The sequence below is a fragment of the Scylla paramamosain genome, chromosome 37, assembly GCF_035594125.1.
Source record: "Scylla paramamosain isolate STU-SP2022 chromosome 37, ASM3559412v1, whole genome shotgun sequence".
NCBI classification, from domain to species: domain Eukaryota; kingdom Metazoa; phylum Arthropoda; class Malacostraca; order Decapoda; family Portunidae; genus Scylla; species Scylla paramamosain.
In genome coordinates, this window is record NC_087187.1 from 15,187,310 (window position 1) to 15,194,809 (window position 7,500).

Consider the following 7,500-nt stretch of genomic DNA (forward strand, 5'->3'; position numbering starts at 1 on the left):
ATACCTGGAAGTTTATATCCCTTTTATTTGTATTAATACGTATTTTCTTCATTGCATTTAAAATGCATTTATTTTCTATTAGTGTATTTAGAATATTGTAGATTTAAGTTCATGCTCAAAAAGCTGTTTATATATGTGTTGTCTGCCAGTCTTTCTATACGGAATTATCATTTAATTTGATTTTATAGGTAAGCGTAATAAAGTGTTTAAAGTGTTTCCCAGCGAGATACATTCAGTTGCTGGCCACTGGCCATCCAAGTACCGGGCCCATCACTCTCCGCTGCTGGCCATGGCGTCAACACCTTAGACCTGCTGACCCTGCTGGCAATGGGGGGCGTCCACCCCTCACTACAGCCTGCAGTCATCCGGCTCACTTATGCTTTCCTACAGGAGACAGGACGGCTACCAAGCCTGTGATTGCCTCACAGGAAGTCACCAGCAGGGCATTACAGCGATGACGCAACGGCATCATCGCACCCCTCGAGAAGAACATGGCTGAAAACTTGGTTAGAAGATTAGCCAAATATAAGATTGAAACAGATCTTTAAAGTGTTCACAGAAATCTGGCTTTCATTTGTAAATAAAGAGCGGACAGCTAGGAACACGACACCACCGGCAGGCGGAGACATGTCGAGCGCCGTGACACCGTTGCTCTCCGCTCTGCTTGATTTGTACTGGGTGTCACGCAACCAAACTCAAGTACAACATGCACTGATTATCAAACACACCTAACAAGTCTGCTGCCATTCCTAAAGCAACAAAACCGCTTGTCTTGAAAGGATGTCCGGTGACAGAGACAACCTTGCTCAGTGTTGTGTTCGCTTCCTGACAGGGCGGGGATTGTAACCAGGAATTTATCCAGCTTCCTCTGTAAGTGTTTGGTATTCACGCCCTTCATGTCACGGTGTGTGCTGGGAGAGAGTTGAACAGGTGGGTGTCCCTTGTTGCAACACTGCTGTGCTGGAGGCTTCTGATCCTGGTGTGGCAGTTTGAAGGGAGGTGGGGTGGCCACGCTTATTCCTTCCTGATTGCATTTGAGTGAGTGCATATGATGGGTTCAGATTTGGGCGGGACAGTGGTTATTAATAATTATTTTCCAGATATATATAATTTTGTATTTTTCATTCTTCTTTCTACTGAGTATAATTTGTACAGTGTCTTGTTCGGTAATTAACTTTGTTGCTCTCTCTCTCTCTCTCTCTCTCTCTCTCTCTCTCTCTCTCTCTCTCTCTCTCTCTCTCTCTCTCTCTCTCTCTCTCTCTCTCTCTCTCTCTCTCTCTGCAACTTCTGAGACCCCTCCTTGTACTAGGTGTGAGTTAGATGGTGGCTGAGATGGTATTGGCTGATAAACACCATATGTGGTTTCTCCCAAGCCTGCCATGCTTATTCCGCTGCCTGGAATACTGGTTGTCTCTGACCTCTGACTATTGGAGTCAGTTCAGAGGCAATGGACAAAAAGAATTCAAGGATTTGAGAACATGTCTTATGTTCAGCATTTGAAGGCCTTGACCTTGTATTCACTCAAAGGGAGAAACTCTTACGGGTTGATCTTATTATTAAATTTGGAAGATATTTTCATGGACTCTCCCCTATTACTGTTCACCTCAGCCGCTTCTGTCAGCACTAGAGGCCATCCTTACAATTACTGCAACAGATATGTTCACCTCAGCCACTTCAATCAGCACTAGAGGCCATCCATACAATTAATGCAGCAGACCTGTTCATCTAAACCACTATTGTCAGCACTAGAGGCCATCCATATAATTACTGCAGCAGACCTGTTCACCTCAGCCATTTCTGTCAACACAAAGTTTTCATTCCTTATAGTTGTTGTGATGCCAGGCACAAATTTTTCTCAGAGTGATGAAAATCTGGAATTTTCTTGCCAATAGTGTGCCTGAATCTAACTCTGTTGATGGTTTTAAACACAGTTTTTCCAGCTTCTCAGGTGTTCATCTGTTTGATTTTTGCTGCTAGCATACAGTCAGCGCCTCTTGATGTGATTACTTGCTAAACAATATACACTTCATGACTGATTGATAGAAATGGCCAAACTATGAGACAGAATGAGACAATTTTTTATGGATACTTATTGACTAACCTTTTATTTACTAATGAAGTATCCTCTTCGTTTTTTTTCACCTCCATCAAATGACTGGAGAGAGAATCTGCAAGCTTCATCATTGTTTCTTGTGAGATGCTGTTCCATCCTTGACGAAGCGTGCTCTCTAATTTTGGTAGTGTGGAAGTGTCTTTGTTTCTCAGCTTCCCTTTCACAATGGCCCAGAGGTTCTCGATGGGTGATATGTCTGAACTGTTGGCCGGCCAGTCAGGAATGCACTCCACCTCATTTGTAGCAAGCCATTCCTTGATGGTGTGTGCAGTGTGGCATGCAGCGCCATCCTGCTGCAGCACCTCAGCACCAGCTGCTGCAAAACAGTTAGCCAGTTGACTGTCTAAAAGACTGCAGTAGACATCCTGGGTGACTGATTGGCTAAAGCTTTAGGGAAGACATGCAGTTCAGCCACACCCCATATGAGAATGCATCCCACACCATGAGGGAGGGAGGATGCTTAGTAGACTTGGCGGTAAACTTTGGATCACATGGGTCTGATCCTTTCCAACACCACACTCTCTTGCCTTTTGTATCATTCACTCTAAATGCTGATTCATCAGTCCACAAGACTCTCCTCCATCAACAGTCCATGAGCTGTATTTGTGTGCAAAAGCCAGCCTCTTTTTTTCTACGTGCCTCAGAAACAAAAAGGCTTGTTGCAAGCACGATACTTCCAACATTCTATTTTTTGGGGGGATATTTTTCTGGATTGCTCGTACACTGACTTCCTGGAGAGGTATGGGATTCTGTTCTTTAAGCTGTCATGCTGTAAGAGTGGGATTTTCATCCAATTGGCACCTTATGAGAGATAAAGTTCTGTCATTAACCTTAGTGTGCCATCCCCCACGATGTCTGTGGCAGGGAATTTCATGCTCACTAGAGGCCTTAAATTTAAACACGAAGCGGTGCACTGTCACTGGATTCACACCTGTTTGATGACTTAATTCTTTGGTTTTTAGCCCTAATTTATAGCGCTCAATCACTTGCAGAATATTATCCTGATGTGTAAGATTTGGACATTGTGGTAAATTTTCATTAGCACACTTTACATTCAAAGCACTGTGTTATGGATAGGGTAGGGGCAGCGACACTTATGAGAAGGCACATGTCCTTATGCATCATCCATATTAAAAACTAACGTCTACTGTCATTTAAGGTGACGGGTGAGAAATTAATAGAGTCGCCATGTAGTCATTTTCACCCTGTATGGTTTCCTAGGGTGCTGCAGTGACAAAAAATGTTAGTTGCACAAATTTGCCCCGTGCCACCCACCGTGATCATGTCAAGAGGCGCCAACTGTACATGCTGTGCTGCTAGTCAGATTTATTCTGTATCTAAATACAATTGTGTTATTTATCTTGGGCTGATAGCACACTTGCCAGGTAGTTACATAAACATGTACATACTTTGGTGTCTTTTTGATAATGCTGGTGAGCTGACCCTGAACTGGCCCTGAAGAGGTTCTTGTGTGAGTCCAGCCAGGCTAGCAAGTAACTTTTAATGTAGCCACATTTACCATTCTGAAAAGGCAGGTCTGTCAACTTCATTATTTACTCATTTTCTTCTCTATTCACAGGTGCTTTGGCAAATCAATTCGAGGCTAATTTTTTTTTTTTTTTCTATTCATTATCCACAGTTGTTTTGGAAGATGCTTTCCTGGCTGAGTGTGGTGTGTGTGTCTACTACTCCTGTGGTGCTGCTGCTGCATGAAGCCTCTGCCGTGGGAACCCATCACAAATATTGCTGCTGTGGTAGACGGTCACTGTTCTTCTCCTAAATCTATTAACAGTGGTGTTCCTCAGGGTTCTGTCCTGTCACCCACTCTTCTTATTATTCATTAATGATCTTCTAAACCAAACTTCTTGTCCTATCCACTCTTACGCTGATGATACCACCCTGCACTTTTCCACGTCTTTTCATAGACGTCCAACCCTTCAGGAGGTAAACATATCACGCAGGGAAGCCACAGAACGCCTGACTTCTGATCTTTCTAAAATTTCTGATTGGGGCAGAGCAAACTTGGTATTGTTCAATGCCTCAAAAACTCAATTCCTCCATCTATCAACTCGACACAACCTTCCAGACAACTATCCCCTCTTCTTCAATGACACTCAACTGTCCCCCTCTTCTACACTGAACATCCTCGGTCTGTCCTTTACTTATAATCTGAACTGGAAACTTCACATCTCATCTATAGTTAAAACAGCTTCTATGAAGTTAGGTGTTCTGAGACGTCTCCGCCAGTTTTTCTCACCCCTCCAGCTGCTAACTCTGTACAAGGGCCTTATCTGTCCATGTATGGAGTATGCTTCACATGTCTGGGGGGTTCCACTCATACTGCTCTTCTAGACAGGGTGGAATCAAAAGCTTTTCGTCTCATCAACTCCTCTCCTCTAACTGACTGTCTTCAGCCTCTCTCTCACTGCCGCAATGTTACATATCTAGCTGTCTTCTAGCACTATTTTCATGCTAACTGCTCTTCTGATCTTGCTAACTGCATGCCTCCCCTCCTTCCGTGGCCTCGCTGCACAAGACTTTCTTCTTTCTCTCACCCCTATTCTGTCCACCTCTCTAACGCAAGAGTTAACCAGTATTCTCAATCATTCATCCCTTTCTCTGGTAAACTCTGGAACTCCCTGCCTGCTTCTGTATTTCCACCTTCCTACGACTTGAATTCCTTCAAGAGGGAGGTTTCAAGACACTTATCCACCAATTTTTGACCACTGCTTTGACCCTTTTATGGGACTGGCATTTCAGTGGGCATTTTTTTATTAGATTTTTATTGCCCTTGGCCAGTGTCCTTCCTACATAAAAAAAAAAAAAAAAATAGCTGATGGATTCTATATGATGGGATCAACAGCAGACAAAATTCAGTGATGAATTAGTATGCCTGTGTTTGACCCTAAAGGATTGATTTGATCTTGTATTTACTGCTCATTTGTCTATAGTCTTATATAGTGTTTATTTGTAGTAGTAGAACTGAGGCCTTCTTTTTATTCAAAATTTTTGTTGCTCCTGGCCAGTGGCCCTCTTACAGAAAAAAAAGCAGTAGTTGTAATATCTATTTTGTATGCCTTTCTGTATGTTATAGTATACTCCACTGTAGGTAAAGTTTTATGGGAAAGGTGTGTTAATCTTGACAGTCACTGGATTGAATCTGAAGCACAACATTCCAGAGGCATGACCTTGCATTTAATATACAACAAACTAACTTACCAGCTTCCTGTGTTAGCTTAATTCTGTCGTGTTTGTATTCTTAATTCTTTGCTTTCTCATAAAAAAAAACATTTTCATAGACCATACAGATGATCACCTAAATTCTCATGGGGCATTTTCTTTTTCTCTTGCAAAATCCTTGCATTGTCAGTCATGAAAATGCCCCTGGAAACCATAACACCACCAGAGTAAAGATAATGATGAAAATAATGGTGGTGGTGGTGGTGGTGGTGGTGGTGGTTCTGAGGAGAATTAAGTAGTGATACGTCAGTTAAGAAGGATGTGGTTTTCATGACGCAGAAGTAACAGGATGGAAAAAAAGGTGTGTGTATGAGAGAGAGAGAGAGAGAGAGAGAGAGAGAGAGAGAGAGAGAGAGAGAGAGAGAGAGAGAGAGAGAGAGAGAGAGAGAGAGAGAGAGAGAGAGAGAAAGGAGTGGCTGGGTTGGGGAGAGAGAGAAGAGAAGGAAAAAGAGGTGAGTAAGAGGAGATATGGAGACAAGGGAGAAGGGAGGAAAAGGGGAGGAGTTATGGGAGAGATGGCAGATAGGGAGGAGGAGGAGGAGGAGCAGTATGTAAGTCAGTGTGAGTGGAGGCAACATTCAGTCCCTCTCAACACTAGTGAACAGTAAAGGTGAGTTACCCCAAGTTTCTGCCTTACCCTGTCACTGTCACCCAGAGTCATCACCTTAAGTTCCTGCCTCACCCTGTCACTGTCACCCTTAGTTTCTGGCTCACCCTGTCACTGTCACCCTTAGTTTCTGGCTCACCCTGTCACTGTCACCCTTAGTTTCTGGCTCACCCTGTCATTATCACCCTAAGCTTATGGCTTATCCTGTCACTGTCACCTTAAGTTTCTGGCTCATCTTGTCACTGTCACCTTAAGTTTCTGGCTCACCCTGTCACTGTCACCTTAAGTTTGTGCTTCATCCTGTCACAGTCACCTTAAGTTTCTACACCCTGTCACAGTTACCCTGTTTTCCTAAGTTATTTGATTTCATATTAGGTTAAATATGTTGTATTAACTTTTTATCTAATTTTCATTTACTTGTATATTATTATATTCTAATTATTTGTTTATTTGCTTGGTTATCTGTTTTCTTTTTTTCATTTAATTCTCCAACATAGGAGAGAATGAATCATATGTGGTATTCAGTTCAGTATAGAATTAAGCACTCTGTTTTTCATGTAATTTATTTTGTCATTTATATATTTTTGCATTTGATTTTCCATCCTAGAATGAATTGTGTGTAGTACTGCGTTAAGCACAAAATGAAGGACTGTTTCTGACACACTGTTCTCTGTGAGGTGTGTGTGACTCATCTCTCCTTACTTGATGTCTTTTGTGTCTTGATTTGGGTGTTGTGATGATGACAATGATGATGATGATGATTTCAGGTTGGGGCCATCATGTGCGTGGCTCTGGTGGGTGCAGCGGTGGCCCTTCTCATGGGTAAGAGCACACACACACACACACACACACACACACACACACACACACACACACACACACACACACACACACACACACACACACACACACACACACACACACACACACACACACACACACACACACACACACACACACACACACACACACAAGGCTGGATTTAATATTTACAAAGAAACTTTAAGTTGTGGAGAACAACTATAAATGTCCATTAGGTAAAAGTGATGATGTGGTGGTGGAGTGTGCAATGAGAGTAGGAGGAAAGATATCAAAGAATGAGTACCACAGAGCAGAAAGATTCAACTATGGAAGAACAGGCTTTGAAAAATTGAGGAATTACTTTGAGATAAGTGGAATGGAATCAATTTGATGAAGCAATTGGAATAGAAGATAAATGGGGAGAGTTTATGAGCACATACAGTGAGGTTTTTAAGGAAATTTGTCCCAGAGATGAGACAAGAGGTTAAGAAGCAGGAATGGTTTAATAAATGATGTGAGGGAGCAAGGAGGAAGACAGAGATCTGGCCTGGATCGAATGGAAGAAAGGGAAGACAAGTGAGGCATGGGAAAAAATATAAAAGGGAGAGAAATGAATACTCAAAGGTAAGGAGAGAAGAAATAAAGAATCATGAAAAAGATATTGTAGACAGATATAAGGATGAACCAAGGATGTTCTATAGATATGTGAATAGTAATATGAAGAATAAGAAGAGGTTAA

At 42.2% G+C, this 7,500-nt stretch overlaps 1 protein-coding gene across 7 annotated transcripts in view; it reads left to right on the forward strand.

The window, feature by feature from the left end:
• Nucleotides 1-190: 190 nt before the first annotated feature.
• The window catches only part of LOC135091517 (fibrocystin-L-like), a 136,284-nt gene continuing 128,974 nt past the window's right edge, over nt 191-7,500 (forward strand). For 5 of the 7 annotated variants that reach the window (XM_063989237.1, XM_063989235.1, XM_063989238.1 and 2 more), the window contains exons 1-3: nt 193-870; nt 3,753-3,867; nt 6,728-6,782. The gene's annotated coding sequence lies outside the window, so the exon portion shown is untranslated. Of the gene's footprint in view, nt 871-3,752; nt 3,868-5,778; nt 5,964-6,727; nt 6,783-7,500 lie in introns of those variants that run through there. The other 2 variants (XM_063989241.1, XM_063989236.1) reach the window with 2 other exon arrangements.